Source organism: Trachinotus anak, unplaced genomic scaffold, assembly GCF_046630095.1.
Source record: "Trachinotus anak isolate AG129_WGS33_773 ecotype Australia unplaced genomic scaffold, CSIRO_AGI_Tana_v1 ptg000025l, whole genome shotgun sequence".
Classification (NCBI taxonomy): domain Eukaryota; kingdom Metazoa; phylum Chordata; class Actinopteri; order Carangiformes; family Carangidae; genus Trachinotus; species Trachinotus anak.
In genome coordinates this window covers 5221811-5240059 of record NW_027273876.1, presented here as the reverse complement: position 1 = coordinate 5240059, position 18249 = coordinate 5221811, and the positions used below count along the sequence as shown (strand labels likewise).

General features: G+C 43.1%; 2 protein-coding genes across 12 annotated transcripts in view; one reads left to right on the top strand and one right to left on the bottom strand.

The window, feature by feature from the left end:
* rpl38 (ribosomal protein L38) overlaps positions 1 to 18249 on the top strand; it is a 374880-nt gene that overhangs the window by 80221 nt on the left and 276410 nt on the right. Inside the window, exon 1 of one of the 6 annotated variants that reach the window (XM_071462787.1) lies at positions 12587 to 12596. The exons of the other annotated variants lie outside the window; for them this stretch is intronic. The gene's annotated coding sequence lies outside the window, so the exon portion shown is untranslated. Of the gene's footprint in view, positions 1 to 12586; positions 12597 to 18249 lie in introns of those variants that run through there. 6 annotated transcript variants of the gene reach the window in all.
* Positions 1 to 18249, bottom strand: part of sdk2b (sidekick cell adhesion molecule 2b) — a 253404-nt gene that overhangs the window by 152150 nt on the left and 83005 nt on the right. The window lies entirely within an intron of this gene.

Below are 18249 nucleotides of genomic sequence, written 5' to 3'. Positions count from 1 at the left end.
AGGAACGCAGTGGCAGTAGATGGATGCAGACCCATAAGTCACTCTAAAGGCAAGCATTACTGACGTGAATTTAACTCAGACGGCCGTGGGTAGCCAGTGTACATCTATGAGTAGCGTAGTGACATGTGGCCTTTTGGGCTGATGGAAGACCAGATGGGCTGCCACATTCTGGACCCTCTGTAAGGGTTTATATAGCTCAAAGTGGCAAGACCGGGAGACAGATGCGACATGGTCAGAGAAGGATATCTGGTCATCAAACATGACAACCAGGATTCTCGCAACCTTGGTTGGGGTAAGAGATGATGCTTCAAGGAAGTAGGTTAGTATGTAAAATAGGTTAACAGGTCCAACACAGACGGAACAAGTGTGGCTGTAAATACATTTATCCAGTGGAAGACAGCGGAAGCCCCGTCTGGGTCACATGCATTCAAAATAACACTTTGCCAGGCCAAGCAGAACACTCTGGGTGAAGGGCTTCTCCATACTCTCTCTGTGCTGTATGTGTGAACGATATAGAAATGTATATTTGTATGAATGTGTGTGGGGTGGTGTGCTTGGCATATATTTGCCAGCAGGCATGTAAGCGAAGTCTCCTGAGAAGTGGCGCGGGGTTAACTGGGGAGAAAAGCAATAGAGGACAGGGAGATAGTGAGAGAAACAAAGCTGACTTGTGGCTGCCTGTGAGACACAAAGCCCTTAATTACACTGTACAGGCATCACAGGAATAGCATAGTCCTCCGGGCTGTAATGGGATCCAGATGAGGGAATTATACCATTTCCTGACAAAATGGCTTCAAGATGGTGGACAGCGCTACCGTCCTGACTTCTAATAGAGCCAGTGGGAATCAAAGAACTTCCGATTGCAGGGGACCTGGGCAGGGGGATGCAACACTGTAGGGGGTAGCGTGTGCACATGATACAGTATCCATGCTGAATCGCTCGGGGTAAGATTGGATTGCGTTTTTCTGACCTATACTGCAATTACAATTTACAACTGTGATTATTATTATTCAGGAAAACCCCAGGCCTGTATCTGTGGTCTACTTTACATTAAACGAGATACATTTACCTCCCAGGGTGTCTTCCCCAAACCAGTCAGACTGCAAAATGTGTGTGTATAATTTATATTACAAAATACGTTTCAGATATTTCAGATATTTTATATTTAATGATGGCATTCAAAAGTGGTGTTCCTGGTGGTGGTTCTGGGTAACAGTCAATTATGATAATAATAACTAGTTGAAAGTAAAACTGTTTACTAAAAGTTTTGCTTTCTCACTGTTGAAACCTCATGATACTGTTGACAGCTTCACACCGAAGACTAAACTAGGGTTACTTTCACAGACAGGACAAATTGGCTCCCAGGAGCTGCTTAAAACAGTCATGAGGATGATAGGCTTTAAAGTTTTACCAAGAGTTTAACAGTTCTCTATTAGCCACCCATCAATCATTTATGCTAGCTTACTAACAAGCTAGCTGTAAGCTATCTGTCCACAAATAATGTGATGCGATTAGCTAGGTCCTTTATTTAGAAAAAGACACCATTCTGTTGGTCTCTTTGAAGAGCAAAAAAAATTTGGTCCAATTTGTATCTTTTAAACATTTAACTGAGGATAGCTTCTTTCACGGCAAGTAATAGTACAGTTATTAGCATGAAGCTATCATTTTAGCTAGAACGATTGTAAGCTTCACTTTTTAGTTTGGCCATTTCATGAAATTAACAAGAATTTGCTGATGCTGGCTACATTTGTCACTGTGGACAGCAAAGTCATCGGTGACCAACTAAATCTTTCACCTTCTATATTATGTAAAGATATTGCTTATAAAGTTATAGCTAAAACCATGTGTGCGTGCACAATCAGTTTGCTATTTTGATACGAAAACATTGTCCAGCACCAGCTCAGGGACCTGTACATGGGCTAACGTGTGTGAAGTTGAGGTTTTGTGTCCCCGTTCTTCCTGTTTGGATTGTCTGGTTTGCCTGGGCAGATCTTTGAAGGCGCGAGCGCCTACTATCAGTGGCTGGTCCAGCTCAGTTTCTCTATTTAAGGCTATGACCGAGCAGCAGAAGCATGCCTCTCAACACAGTGAATGTGTTATGGACAGGATGATGTAAGAAGAGAAACATATGATTTCTGTTGGATATTAGACTTTGATCTTGGAAAACAAAGCAGGCGAGATGACACCAATGACCATCGAAACAGAGAGCAACTGAGAACAAAGAGAAAGAGCAATATCTTGGTAGGTGTTGTGCTAGAATAGCAATGACGCAGAAAGCCTCATATTGCTCCATTGTTTTCTCTACCGCTGCCATCTCTCTCCACCTCTGTCACTCTATTATTGAATCAAATACCTCACAAGCTCGCTCTTTAGACTCTTACCTACATTATTCTTCTTCCACCTTTCACTCCCCTTCTTCCCCTACTTTCTTATTGTCCATAACACGTTCTGTCAGGTGACATTTCCAGTGGGAAACACAGACGCCACTGAAGCACGGTCCCTGCCTGAAATCAAACTCTTTTTTGCGATGAATCGCACTTTAAAGGAGGATATTTTTTTTCCCATTCTACCTTTTTTCTATCTCTCCCAGGTTTATGTGAGTGATGAGAATAAATAGTGGGACTGAGGGGGGAGAGGAAACACACACGGAGGACTACTTTCTCTCTACCAAGTTTCACTCTTTCCAACTCCTTTCTCTGTCCTTCCAGGTACAGATCCACTGTCTCCCTCGACATCTTGTTCGAGTGTTTGTACTCCACCAATCTTTCCAGCAACAGTCTCTTGACGGTGTTAAAGGAAGAACTATGCCTTCTGTAAAAAAAAAAAAAAAAAAAAAAAAAAAAATGACAGACAGGGAACAACCATGAGTGGTTATGATGCAACAGTCTTAGTCTCAACAGAAGCGGATGTACACATGTTTAAGTACATGTGTGAGTGGGATTCAAGTGGGGGGGGGGGGGCAGAAAGGTGTGTGGGAAAGGAAAAGAGAGAAAGGAAGAAAGACGGTGGGAGGCATTAGAAGCAGAGTCCAACTCTCTGGGGAGGGGGGGGGACTGTATTAAATAAGTGATAAATATTCAACAGAAGGCGAGCATGCGCTCAGGAGACACCTTGACAGCCCAAACAAATACTTAGTGAGCGTACTCTAGCAACCATACCAACATGTACCAGAATACACAGCATTCCCCTGTTGATTTTACTGACAGCAGACAACACGGCAGAATGGGGCTAGGAAAGATGCAGGTGATGAAAAATAAGGATGTGGTGGTCGACAGGGGAGAGATGGGAGGAGGAGGTGGAGATTGCAGCTGCAACACTGGGAGGGAATTGACAATTCTTAGTCTTTTCTTCCGGACTTCCTTTGCCCCCAACACGTTTTTCCTTCATTCCTCCCTTCCCTCAAATCTGTGCAAATCTTGCCTCAATTCATCTCTCACCATGTCTGCACTGTAGCTCTGAAAAGCTGCAGAAAGCAGGCCTGACCCTTCATGCAACCCTCTCTTGAGGGGCCATCCATCAGCTGCTGGCCCCAGATGGATTGAGGGAGGAGAAAGGGGCAGATAAAGAAAGGAGGGATGGAGGTGGATGGGAGAGGTTTTTTTTGCGGGTTAGGTCTGGAGGTCAGAGCGGTAAGGCCAGTGGGGAGAGGGGGCGTCTGTACCAGGGGAAATGAGGTAATATGTTGGAGTCAGGTGAAAAATGGCTGTGTCACTCGACCAGAACGGCTTCTCCGTCTCACTCAGATGACCAGGGGGTGAGAGGGGCTTTTACTTCTTCCACGTTACAGAACAACGCACATGCATGCTAAGATACATGTACACATACAGCCACACAGATACACATACATGAATACAAAAACATGGAGGGAAAAAAGTTAATGTGACAACTGCCTTAGTAAAAAAAAAAAAAAGAAAAGCATCTGTCACGGTGTCACGATGTGCATTCACACCTTTTGCTCAGCATCTCTGCCGTCTACTCGGTGACACTCTTAAAGTCACATCCGATTCAAGCCTTCGATCACAGTTGGTTTTACAGAGCATGAGAGACAGAGAGAAAAAAGATGGAGAGGAAGAGAAACGTGGGGAGGGAAATGGATATATCGGGTTTCCACAAGGCGCTTTTGTCTATTTCAGCCTGTCTAGCTGTTAATGTCACCACTGATGTGACTACACAAGACTGGAATGAAAATATACTTACAAAACACAACACAGCACACGCACATGTGCAGAGCGTTTGTGTTTTGACTGCACATCTGAGCCGAGCTGCAGAATAATAAAAAGATGATTGTGATCTGTAAGTGTCAGAGATCTTCAAAGTCTTCAAGTGGAGGTGGAAATAATATAGTTACCCAACTAAAAGTGTCCTACACCGTGTGCTCCTTAGAGTGAAATCAGTCAAGTATCCTTACGATTCTGCATTATAAAATTCTAATCCAGTGTCTATGTTCATTGCCCATGAAGGAAACTGTGGTTTTTAGTAAGCAGAAAGCAACTTTTTAACTGTTTTAGTTGCCTTAGCTCATCCATATTTTTGCACTTTTCTGGAGTTGTATTTGAAGTTATGATATCCATAATAAGACATATTTGTGGTTTTAAGAGCCAAAAACCATCTCAATGTGGTTTTACATCTCCTATCTCAGGCTTCACTGCTTTGTTGTGACATCACAAAGTTACAGAAGTCCTGACAGCTCGTTTTAAGGCTCAGTTTCTGAATATAGGCTGTGTGCATTTCTCTGTGGACAGAGCACTTTGATACTTTCACACTATTAATATAGAACCTAGAGCTGCTTTATAGTCAAAAAAGATATTGAATCTCACTTTATGCAACATAGGACCTTTAATTCTTTTTTTTTTGGCTGCAGTTGGTATGATACTGTAGAAATAAAAATAAAAACTTTGTCACTGTCCTTTTGGCAAAGTGGAAGCAAAAAGTAAACCCATCAAATAATGAAAAAAAATCTAATTTTATTGATGAGTGATGAATAACCATAAAATACATATGGCTATGGAAACAAATCAGCATCCACTTCCTCTCAATGTGAAGAGAGTGAGTTGAGGAAAAGTACACAGAACAGGCATCTTCAACACCCCAATGACTGTGAGCCAAACGTCTCTACTTTAAGCCAGGGTAATGAGCCAAAAACCATGTTGGTCCACACGTACACATCTCTGAATCTGACCACTGAAACCATCTCTCTCTCTCTCTTTCCATTCACCGACCTCCTCTTTGGTCCTAAAATGGCACATTAACATTTGGAACACATCCACACATCATCCATTAACCAACCCCCTTCTCCCTCTCTCCATCCCTCACCCCTCCCAGCACACGCTTCCCTTTTCCAAATCATTAATAGTATGTAAATCCCACCATCACCATCACTCGCCGTGTCTTTCAACAAATGTTGACAGGCTCCACATTTTATAGGTCAGCAGCTGAAAACTACAGCCAGTTAAAAAGGGTGAGCTCAAAGGCCACTGGGAAGAAGGGAGTGACAGAGGGAGAGATGAGACAACAAACAGAGGAGCAGGGAGGGGTGACTAGCTTCCTCTGATGTCACCGGTTCCCCATGGAGTCCGGACTCTTTGCTGGGTTTATTTTTTTATTTTTTTCCCCGTGTCTTTTTCACAAACCTTTCAAACTGTACGTCAGTGACAGTGACAGCGACAGCAAGCAACACATTCGTCATACTGTTTGCAGCCTGCTTTTAAAAGTCCTTTGAGACTAGCTCTGCTGGCTACAAGTAAAGAGAGGGAGAGGGGGACTAGCACTTCTGGCTGCCCAGCAACTAAAGCAGGAGGCAGAGAGGGATAAAGAGGCAGACAGAAACTGGACATGAGGAAAGACAGGACAGACAGAAACAGAAAAACGGGGACAGAATGGAATAATCAGAATGAAACGGAAGGCACTAATGAATTTTTGAAGAGTTTTCGTAGGGGAAACCTGCCTGGAACTCTAGTTTAGCAGCTCCCGCAATCCCCCGGTTTTGGGGCAAAAGTCTAATATCTTTGAAATAGTGCAGCCTTTCAAGTGCAGCTCCTCTGAGTGGGGGCCCAGAGCTCTCTTTTACTTTCAGTGACTGAATCCTGCAGCAGTTTGAGGTCCTCGGGAACACTCTGTGCAGTGGTGAGGCTTGCTGACAAGAGGAAATGTACTCGGGAATAACTAAAAAATGCACTTAATGAACTTCGGAGCGTGTTTTTAATAAGCCTTCGCGCATGAAATCGCTCAGCCTTGAAAAAGTGAACTCAGTGAATGGAAACAAAATGATTTCATAGGAATACTCATGTCAGATGGATGTCTCACTGCTCTCCACATGTCATTGTAAGTGTAACAACTGAAACTGAGTAGACTGTAGATTGTAGCTGTATTTCATTTCTGTTCTACAAGTTTCTGAATGTCTGAAATTGGTTTGTATTTCATATTTGCCATCACTCATACTTTGATACTAAGTCTCTGAAAGAATCTTATTGCTTTTGCTTTATCTTGGAGAAAAAATAGGCCTTAATACATTTTGGGTGATAGACTGAATGAAAACAGAGCTGTTTCACAGGCAAGTATGTGGTTCTGCAATAACTGATGGATGCAATTAATGTCACAGTGTGTGCATAGATCAGAGACAAAACTACCTGACTAATGGTGCCGAGTTTCATTCTGACCCATTGATGACTCATTTTTGCTGAACTGAATACAGCCATTAGCTGTTGGTTCATTTCTTCCTGTAATAACACGGGTTTTTGATAAGTCGAGATGCCAGGCCCCGGTTGCCTCATCATATCATATTATTATCTTTTGTTTCTTGCTATCACACGTGTACACAAGGGCGGACGAGATGGAGATGCAGACAAGAAAGAGAGCCAGAGAGAGTGAAAGAGGTGTCCCCATTAAGTGTAAATCAATCACACACAGGAAGCAATTCAGCCTGGCACAGGTAGAGAGGAAATTGGAGAAAAGCTGGCAAACCACACACTCGAACACACACACACACACAAACGTGCATGCACAAGAACACAAGCGTGCACGTACATACACATATGGTTTGATTGGTCTCGGTGAGGCTGACAGGAAATTGGACAGTCAGGAAGTGGCCTTGAGTACTGGGTGGAGATTGTTGTGTCATGGGAGTTTCCCTCTATTCTGTCTGTCTCTTTAAATAGCAACAAGAAATTGGTTTCTACTCAGTGGTAACATCACCTCACTGTTATTGGTTTGCATGTGGCCTGAGCACCAACTGTACATCCAGCTGAATCTTTTCAATCTCTACCTGACAGCTGACATTGTCACTGAAAGCACTCATAACTTTGATTTAGCAGTTGGTCTTGTCCTTTTTTTGGGAACCTTTCGATCAGTGCCTCTGAGCCGAGCTGCTGCTCCCAGAAGTACTTCTACCACGGCAAAATATCACTTCTTCAGAGCAAATGATGGCAGGTGAACAAGGCAAACAGACCAGGCAGGCACTGGTACAAAAAGATGGCAGGCAAAATTGGAGACAAGCAGGCAGGCAAGCAGAAATCAGGCAGGTAGGCAAACTAGGGCCTGGAGAGTTCACCAATGAGAGTTCGCCAACGAGCAGAAAGACAACCAGACAGCTAGTGAGTGGAAACGTGGAGGTACAGGTAAAACCAATGTGAAGTGGCTTAGTAAGGTGTTGGACCACCAGGTGCCATCAGACCGGTTTCGATGCTCCTTGGCATTGCACAGTAGAGTCTCTAGAACTGTACTGGAGAGATGGACCATTCTTCAAAAAGATATTCCTTAATTTGGTGTTTGGATGATGGTGATGGAGAGCGCTGTCCAACGCGTGGGTCCAAAATCTCTCAATTAGAGTGAGAGCTGGTGATTGCAAAGGTTGCAAACAGCCAATGTACCAATGAACTCATTGGCTGCCAATGGAAAATTTGTGTTGAATCATGCCCACCCATGTCCATTTAGCTTTATTTGAGAGTAGAGTAATATATAAAAAGGTATATATATATGTTTCTATTTGTTAAATTAACTGTACTGCAAAACCCCGACAAGCACAAACCGGAATTACTGTAACATGAGTTGTGTTGCGTATGCAGTGTGTGACTTTGTCCACCAGAGTTGTAGCGATGACCCCCAACATCCAGGGAGTCAGGCTCCTGCCAAGAGACTCAACCTCTCACCTTGAGGACTCCTTGGTAAATGCTGACCAATCACTGCACAGACTGACACCCTGCTGACTGAGCTGATTATGACCTAGATTCTGAGCCCCATCATCCCTTTCCAACAAATCACAAATACACACTCTCAGACACACATATATGCATATGCTGAAAACCCATTGTGCCATGATGTGGTCATGCGGTCAGGTGTCTAGATTTCCACTGAGGGTTTATATCTTTAACTGTCACCAGTGTGGGCTTGTCTGTGTGCATATACAAGCTGCAAGTAGTGTTGCATAAGTGTATGCTGTTGTGCGCGTCTGAGGTCAGGTCCATTTTCGTGCTTGTTAAACGCCAGTTTGTGGTTAGGTGGCATTAATATTTCAGCACCTGGTAGTAAGATAATCACTTGGATTAAATGGCTGACATGCTACAAGAGAAGATTACTGGGAAGGGAAGGAGAGGACACGAAGTGAAGAGGAAAGGAAAACATAAAGATGGCAATGTCAGAGCACAGTGGGATCTCTTCAAATAAATACAGAAACACAAAAATACAACATCAATGTTCAGAAATCTAACATTTCCAGCTGAACAATACACTCACAATCAAATGGTAAACTAATGAATGTAAATTTAGAGCCAGGAGGCTGATGTGGCAGAGAGCGAAAGAGAAATCGAGAGAAATCTCTCTAACCAAGTTTGGTTTGATACGGATGTTAAAGTGCAGGGTGGATGTGTGATCTGACCTGATGTCAGATCAGATGTTTGTATAAAATACCTGGACAAAAATATGTCAAAAAAGTGAACTTTGTAGGAAACTGGACAAGCTTGTTGATTCTCAAATGCATTTTTAACCTTTTCTAGGAAAAGGTTTAGGTGCATGTAGGTCATAAAACATTTTCTGTACATGGCTGAAAATGCCAGCTGTCTGTTAAAAGGAAAGGAAAAAGGGCAAAATTAGAGATATTTGCATTCTGCTGTTGTTTTCCCTTTTTTCTCTTATCTGTGATGCTCAGTTTGGGTACGTCACTGCTTCTGTCTGTGGCATCGACAGGAAGGTTCGGTCCAGCTGTGGCTGGATGTGCTGTGTATATACTCACTACTGCAGAAAGCTTTAGCACAATGATGAATTTCAACTTGCCCCAGGGATGCTGCACTACATTGGGTGTGGGCGAGACCCTCGGTGTATCTGTTAAGAATATGTGGACTGATACATAATAATCACAACTTGAAAATTAGCTTCTAAATTAATCTTCTTTATCTTTCTCTGTCCTGCATCTAGCATAGTGTCACAGTACAAGAGGATGTTGAGGAGGCCATCTATCATCAAAACCATGGACAAATAATCTCTCCTCAGCCCGAGCAATAGACTCCAATAGTTCTGTACTAACAGGCAAACCACAAGAGACTATTCTCATTACACTGATTCCTCCTTTCTTTTTTTCTTAATTTATTTTCTGCCTCACATTTATCGACTTGATTAAAAGATAAGAGAAGGTTGATTAATTATTAATTGTCTTACATCTCTTCTTTTGGGTTCCATCATACTGTAATGATTTTTTTTTTATTCTCACACTGCTATTGCTCCTCTCATGTTTGATTTAGTGCATGTTTCACCATCATATGCAAATACATGGTCACACTCTCTGCATAACACACACACACACACACACACACACACACACACACACACACACACACACACACAATTTAATTAGGAGCCTATTACAGAAACACTTTCATGCTATTCTTTTTACTTCCTCGCCCTCCTAAGTATTCTATCAAAGGTGTGAAACACAAAACAAAGCAGTGTAAGGAAAATAAAATTGGTTAAATTGATTGTCTGTCATGTCCAGCAGCACTCAATCAGATGAGATATGCTGAAGATGATCTCACTCATGCTGTTTCCACTAAGTGGGTGCAGCATCCTGGGCGTGCACCTGTCGATGTCTCAATAGTTATAGGTCCTATATTGTATAAAATGAGATTTACATATCTTTTTGATTATAAAGCAGGTCTAGGTGCTACATAAATACTGTGAAAGTATCAATATTTATCAATCCATTGACAAAATGCACACACCGTGTATTCAAAAACCTTCTTAAAACATGCCGTCAGAACGTAATTAACTTTGTGATGTTACAACAAAACACTCAACGCCCTCCGCCATGTCCCAAGTCCCACCCACCTAGAGCCAGCATCCAACCTTGCACGATTTGGTTTCTCTCAGTTTTTACCTGATATCTGCTATATTTTCATTTGATCAATCAGAAAACAGTCAACCAATCAGAAGAGAGGCTCTCTTCTGATTGGCTCACTGACCTGTTGTTGTCAGAACTCCAGATTGGAGTCTGAGAGAGGAGATGTAAAACTACACTGAGATGGTTTATGGTACTTACAACCACAAATATATCCTTTTATGGATAATGAAACTTAAAATAAAACACCAGAAAAGTGTGAAGTATGGGACCACTCAGAATGTGACACTATAACCCGGAATGTGGGACTTTTTTACAAAGCTCTGTGGTTCTACTGAGACCTGCACCTGATTCTGTGTTCAGAGTGAGCCATGGATTTGAACTTTCAGGCTGACTTAACACCTACAATAACATGTACTGTGCATGCATACAAAAAAAAATCCACCTTGAGGGCCTGTTTTAAGTCGTATTTTAGAGCAGGATTTAAATACACAAACAAAATAAGACTCTTTCCTTGAGGCACCCGTTACAAAATCCCCCAAGGAACCACAACCTGGTACTGTGCCGTTCTTCACTTTTCACACACCTCCTGCTATTACTCTCCCACCTGCTGCCTCCGCCCTAGGAACGAGAAATCTATTCCTTTTTCATGTGTCACTCCCTCTACCTCTCATACCCATGTGTAAGTGCGCGCTGCATTTAAGTGAAATAAAGAATTAGAAAATCGCTCCCTAGCAGCCACAGAGTAAATAGACATATAATTAGCATAACATAGCTTGTAAGGAGGAGAGAAAAGCACAGATTATGCATTACTTACACCAAGAGAAAGCAGCTAGCTTTCTTTCACGTGGTAAGCTATACTAGTATGAGGCAGAGCTAATGGTGTAATTTGAGAAAAAGGCGAAGCTTGTTGACGTGAGCCTTCCACCGAATCCTTCTCACGTTGAGCAAAGAAGGGGGAAATGCTACACTTTTTTTTAAACTTTTTTTTTTAAACTTGTATCACACACCAAGATGATGAGAAGAATTGTGTGTTAAGTGCTCCTGGGTCTCTCCAGACGTACAGTGGTGGGAAAGATGAAGCACTCTGGCGTCAAAGGTTTCCCAAAACTTGATGGTTTCCAGCCACACTGCACTCCTCTCGATCAGCGGGAGGCCCAGACTCAATTACACCACCCACAACAGTAGCAGCCTTGACAGCATGCAATAAAAGTGTAAAACATAAACAAGTTATTGTCTTTCTGTGAGAGTTGGTCTTCCAAGAAGCATAAAGGCCAAAAGAGATGTATTATATCCTTGGGTGATGTGTTTCAGTCCAGGTTATTCTTAACCCAAAGTCTACCTTAACTCGCTGATGCAATAATGTGAGGAAGAAAAACAACATGGGGGCAAAGGGACTGTAATGCGATCCCATGAAGGCAGTGCATCTAACTGAAACGTCAGGAAAAGCCTCCTCCTCCTTCCTCCTGCAAATATGCACACTCCACAATCCATCTCGCTCACTCTGCTCCCCCAAAGGATATTATCTCTGGTATATTGGGGGGGGGGGAGGGGGAGATACATAATAAACATTCACAGGAGCTTCTTTATTTGCATTTGTGGCCTTTGGACTGTCTGACAGAATGCAGGAGGAAGTGTGCCGCAGCACATGCTGGGTATATTGTGTACACTCTTCTTTTGTTGCTGCAGTGATGAGAGTAGTGGGTAGAAATGGAAGGTGAGAAAGACAAAAAGGTGTGTGTGTGTGTGTGTGTGTGTGTGTGTGGGGGGGGGGGGGGGGGGGGGGGGGTAGTGTCTTTTTTTTTAAATGTAAAAAAAAGACACTACACACTGTAAGCCCATCCCCATCACACAACTTTAAACAGCATCCTATGCAGCAGACTGGAAAATTAGAAAGCTCTATATTGGGTACCTCAACCCTAAAGTGGTAAATCGGATGCTGCCACATGCTGCCGGGTTTCCTCCACATATCACTGTTCGTGTCATTGAAAGTGAAGGCAGGCCCTCAGCATAAAAGGATGAATTACAGCACCTCGCCTTTAACAGACTCTGCTGGTGACTATGCTAACAGTTACACCTCTATGTTGCCCCACCACCAAGACAGCGGCTGTAACAGGCATGAAATGTCACCACTGGGAAAAACAAAGCCGGAGAAGGAGGGGAATGGCGACATGCAGCACACAGGAGTTACTATGGGAAGGACTGCACCTTGGCTATGATGAGATGTTGTGCTGTATAGAGCAGGCTGCTCTTGTGGCATTCTTCAAGTGTCTGATATTGTACCTGCAACAAATACACTGTTGTGTAACATGGTGGTGCAGACCAACAGAGCAACAAAAGGTCCAGGACCATGGCTGTCTCTGTCTCTTTCTTTCATTCCTCCGCTCTAATCTGACCCTGACAAACTGCAGGCAGACCGGAGGAACTGAGAGCAGTGTGATGACTGAGAAAAGTGGACACAGCATGAAATCACAGAACCTCGTAGTCACCAACATTAACCACTGTGGGCACTTTTGGGGAAAATGCAGTGGTATTGTGTGGAAGGCACTTCTGCCTCTGTTTTCAGATGCGTCCTGTTTTCTTTTGCAAGGACAGTGAAGCAAAAAAAGGAGTAAAGAAAGAAAAAGAAAGAGAAAGACTGAGCAAGGGAAGCTTGATGACAATGGACAATATGCTGCTCTTTCGACTTAATAAAAAGTTAAAGAAGGAAGTGAATTATACATGACTATATGGGAAGACATCAGCGTGCACATCCATAAAATTGTCAGCTGTGTATTAACGATTCCCTTTGTTGAACTCTGTCCCAACAGACACCACCCTCCGCTGCGATCATCTGCGTACAATCTGCGGCACGTCTTCAAACACGCTCGTACGGGAGGTTAGCGTTCGCCCTCGTTTATCATCCTCCAAAAATAAACCCCGACAAAAAGGATACAGCGAAGACGTAGACGATGGAGACGGGGATGGGTGCGCTCTTCTTCCACCACTGATACCAACTGCATACAGTCAAATATTTATATTGCTTCTCCTAAGATTGAAGAGCAGGACTGTGTGCAAGTGAACCATGGATGCCTGGCAAACGCACTACAGTTCAGAAGGTTATTAATATTTACTCTGCATACATGGCATCTTGCTCTATGACCTTTAACAGACTGAATTCATGAGACATAATGTTCTGCAAGGATAAACGCCCATCTAACAGGTATTATCTTGTCTTTCTAACTTCCTCCACTTGGTTTTCATGAGGCAGCTGTCCATTTTTCAAGTTGTTATTCACATGTAGTCACTTCTGCTGCAACGCACTGAATGTGCTATGAGCTGTGAGAGGGCACACAGAGGGGACAGGAGGACACTGGGGCAGGCTCAGAGACCCGGGGAGGGTGCATGTGTGAAAACAGCAGCCTGGTCAGGGAGGCTGACATAGCCACAGAGGTAATTAGATACTTAGATGTCATGTTCAACATGCTCTCTCTCTCTCTCTCTCTCTCTCTCTCTCTCTCTCTCTCTCTCTCTGCCTTTTCCCGCTCCTCTCACCCCCTCATCTCACTCCGTCTTGTTCTGTCTCTGTCAGCTCCCGGTCTCTCTCTCAGAAGGATAATACCACATGTTAGGACGCTACAAGAAAATAAAAGAAGCGTGGAGGGTAAAGCTTTACTAATCGGATCTGCTCAGGGGAAATCATTATTCAAGGCGGTGATAAGATGTTTGAGGAACTAAATGTACTGAAATGAAATCACGCAGAATCTCAAGATTCCCAATGAGACCGTGATTTTAACCTCCTCACCCCCTACGGACCCAAAACTCCAAGTTAATTGTGTTGATGAGTGTTATAGAAGTCCACAGAGTGTCATTCTAAATTCTACTCAAGATCAAATTCTGGTCAAATATGTCAAACTGAATTAGAAGCAAATGTGAACGAGCAGCTAGTAATGGGCTTTCCTTCATTCGGTTTTTCAGTCACATACTCATACAATCTCCCCAGTCAACCTCCAAGAGGCTAGTTTTGTGAGCACTGCAGGATTTCCTTGTGCTTTTTTTTTTTTTGGGCATCATCTAACATGGTGTGAGGCTCTCTTTGCTTCTGCAGTAATCACACTGGGAGAGCTTTTCCATAAGTCAGTGACTGGACACTGTTTAGGGGATGACCAACTCTTGCCGATGCAGTGTAGATGGATGGGTAGAAACCTGCTAGCCTAGCAACATTAACACTAGCAGCAACCCATTCTTTTTAAAGTAACTTCCCCATTTTAATGCAAAGCCAAAGGCCTGACATCACATCTGCGCGACCTATTGTTACCATCTGCAACGGAGTGTGGCTGGTATTGTTTTCACCTTGTGAGTCTGTGTATGTGTGTGTGTGTGTGCGTGTGTGTATGTGCATATCATCTTGACAAAAAAAAAGGGTCCACTACTGTAGTAGGAACTACCACAGAGGTGGTTTTCAGCTCTAAGATTGGTGTGGTTCAAGGACCCACATAATAATATTGTAATAATGTTGTAATAATGAAGTACTATTGAGTACTTAGGGGTTGCAACGTCAACATGTTGTGCAGGATGGTTTCTAGTTCAACCAGCTTCGGTAAACTGGGGTTTATCTAGTATTTACTGTAACACTTGCTTTTAGAAATGAAATTATGAATTTATTATTATTATGAATTTGCTATTTTGTCATCAAATAAAAACTACAGCTCCCTGGTTAGGGTGTATACTACATGGGCGTCAAAAGCCCTGAGTACCAGGTTTAGCAGTTAGACTCACAGCCGGCCAGACCATTTATTGCCTGTCACTGCCCTTCTCTCTCTCTCCTCCTCTCGGTCTCCACTTCCACTGTCAAACAGAGACAAAAAAAAATCCCCCAAAATAAAAAAAAGAAACTACAGCTTCCAACTATCCATATTTATCCATTCTCATACTTCGCCGCTTGACTGGCCACAGTCTGTCGAGCTGTCTTGGGCTTGTGGGAAATGGTGTTTGTGGATTTTCTGAAATCTGAATCATTACAAATGTCATTGTAGTTTAGATTTTCTTGCTTCTGAAACAAAACCTCAAAGTTCTGGTTTTACTTCGGCTGGCTGCGTAAAGCTGTAAACTGGTAGTAGTAAAGTCAAATCAATAAATAATATTTAATTCTCTCTAATGAACCTGTGTCTTAAATGAACATATATTTTTCATGATGCCTTCTCACAGAGACTATTTAATGTAATATTACCATATTTTGTTCCCTCAGTGATGATCGCTTACCAGTCCCCACTGCTCCTAATTATAGACACCACAGTACATATCCAGTTGATTCTGGCTGATTATGGTGTGTTATCGTCCTCCTCACTACAGTATCATCAATAAAGATCACAATTTGCAGAATATATTTTTGCATCGCTGCGTGGATATTTAATTCGTTATGTCCAATCAATTAAGTTGTCCGATCAGACATATGAAAATTGGGAAAAATTAGGTTCCACTTCACTGTGGTGGATACGAGCACACACAAATGATCCTCCTCTGTCTCTCGCTCTCTCTCTTGTGCAGTCCTTTGCGCAGATCGTGAGTCATTTTCCCAGCCTCAGGGAAGGGTGTAATTGAAGCCTGGTGAAAGATAATGTAATTTGGAATAGATCATAAATAATGAATAGTTAGGACCCAACTAAAGTATATGGGAGGAAATATTATCTGGTGTTTTAACTGTAGGCTTGGTAAGTGATAAAGTGGATCTATCTCCAGTTAATACTGCTGTCTAGCCAGTGGGCAAGAGGAATTAAAACAAGCCACCGAGTGTATGGTATAAAACCCCCGAAGCCAAAATAAGAATAAAGCATCCAAATCTTCTGTCTCTGGCTGCACTTCAAACATGACATTAAGGAGTTTAAAATGTCCCCGACAGGAAACAAGCATGCCCCGAGAGGACAAAATACGCCCACTATTTTCACTGCGGGGCTTTCTGACCCAAATGCTCAGACGCGACAACTCCATAAAACAAAACAAAAAAAAAAGCCATGTGACAGTTCAGACTTCCAGACTCCTGCTGTGTCTGATGGAACCTGCGATTCACCATCTCTCCCACGTCAATCCTGAGTGCAGGCTCATATATCAAACCCGCACAGCAGTCCGTTAACCGCCGTCTCTTTCACCTCCCCGAGGTCGGCCGGACAGATGAGATTCTGGGATAACAATGGCTGCAGGGGTGGGCCCGGGTCAATGATGACTGACTGCAGGGTTTAGGCCTTCTGACGAGGTTAGGCCCCCCCGTCTGACCCCGCTACCACCAGCACTCCCTTCTCTCTTTTGTTCTCACAGCATGCCCCATGTTCCCCTCTGCTTAAGCTGATGGATAGCGGTGCTGGGACGAGGGGGGATTGAGTGGGGCAGGCACTGATATCTGCTGTTTTGACAGTGATCCCTGTTGGCCATCACTCAGCAAAGAAACTCCCATCATCTCCCTCTCCCCTGACTCCTGTTGCCCTCTTAATCTGCTCTTGTCCTACTCCCTTCATCCAGCACAGTCTATTGTTTTACTCCGTCTTCCTTTCAGGATCTGTCTGCATCTGGTGGATTTCCACAGTTGTCCGCCCACAGCTGAGACGCCTGGCAAACCAGACTTTCTTAACCTCAGTCCCCTGTCCCTCATTCAAATGCAAAGACTGGGGACAACTTAGTCCAGAGATATTTTTGGCAATGGGTAATTTTCTGTATTTCAAGTGCTGGAACTGAGCACAGCAGGGCCTTGTTCCAGACCGCTGAGGAGCGCTAAAGAAGGGAAGAATTTAACCGAGGCATTTATCGGAACTTGCTTCACAAGCAAACCCTAAAATAAACGATGAATTCAGTGAAATCGCTGCCTGACCATAATGTGATTCATCTTAATTCATTAGACATATGAGGAAAAATAAGATCAATGGAAGCATCAATTAAATGGCCCAGAAAACAATTATTGAAGAGTTAATCACTTTCCACTGTGGCTGGAAAAATGTAAACAGGAGGAGAAGAGCGTAAATTCTACTTTCCAGATGGCAAGGGTTCAAGGGTACCACATCAGGGCATCAGTCGCCACATACTCACTCCATACTGTTGTGGACACAGACATAGTTGTGCTTGTGTCCTCTAAAACTCAACCAGCTGGTGATGATAACAATGCTGCCTGGTACCCTGCCAGTTTTTACCCCACAAAATGCCACCATTTGTCCTGAGTTGACAGATTCCAGACATGGGGTTGAAAACAAGTAAAAGAACACACACCCACAGCCCACTGGCCCTGCCCGCTGTAACATCCTCGACCTCCATCACACAGTGCTGACTACCATCTGTAGTCTGATCTTTGCATTCAGGGAGGGGGGAGCCTGAAAGGGCTCAGTCATCCAGCAATGACAAGCAATGTTCCTCTGCTCTCATCCATCCCGTCTGGCACTGAATAAAGGAGCGCGCACACACACACACACACACACACACACACACACACAAACACAAACACACAAACACACACATACAGACTCACTGACTGTCAGCAGTATCATTGACCAGGTCATTGCTTTGCTAACTCTAATCATGCTCAGGTAACCAAAACACACTGGACTCAGTTGATATGCCTCAACCTGACAGTAATTAGCATTTACGGACTGTATCTGCATGATTTGCATACTTTCCATTAAGGATTGCTGACATTAAAAGGGCCAGTGCTTACTTTTGTGTTTTATATTTTTTTTGGCCATACACAAAACAAATGAGCTGAATTCATGTGCACAAATGAAGAATTTATCTTAATGATGAAAAAAAATCTGCACTTTTGGTTTTTTTAATTGATCATATACCACTGTGCTTACGGACATTGCTGATGTAAACAAACTGTGAGCATGGGCAAGTTTTAGCTCCATTCATCCCTGTAATAACAGACCTGTCAATCAATTTCAGACTAATAGCATGCTCCACTACGTTCCATT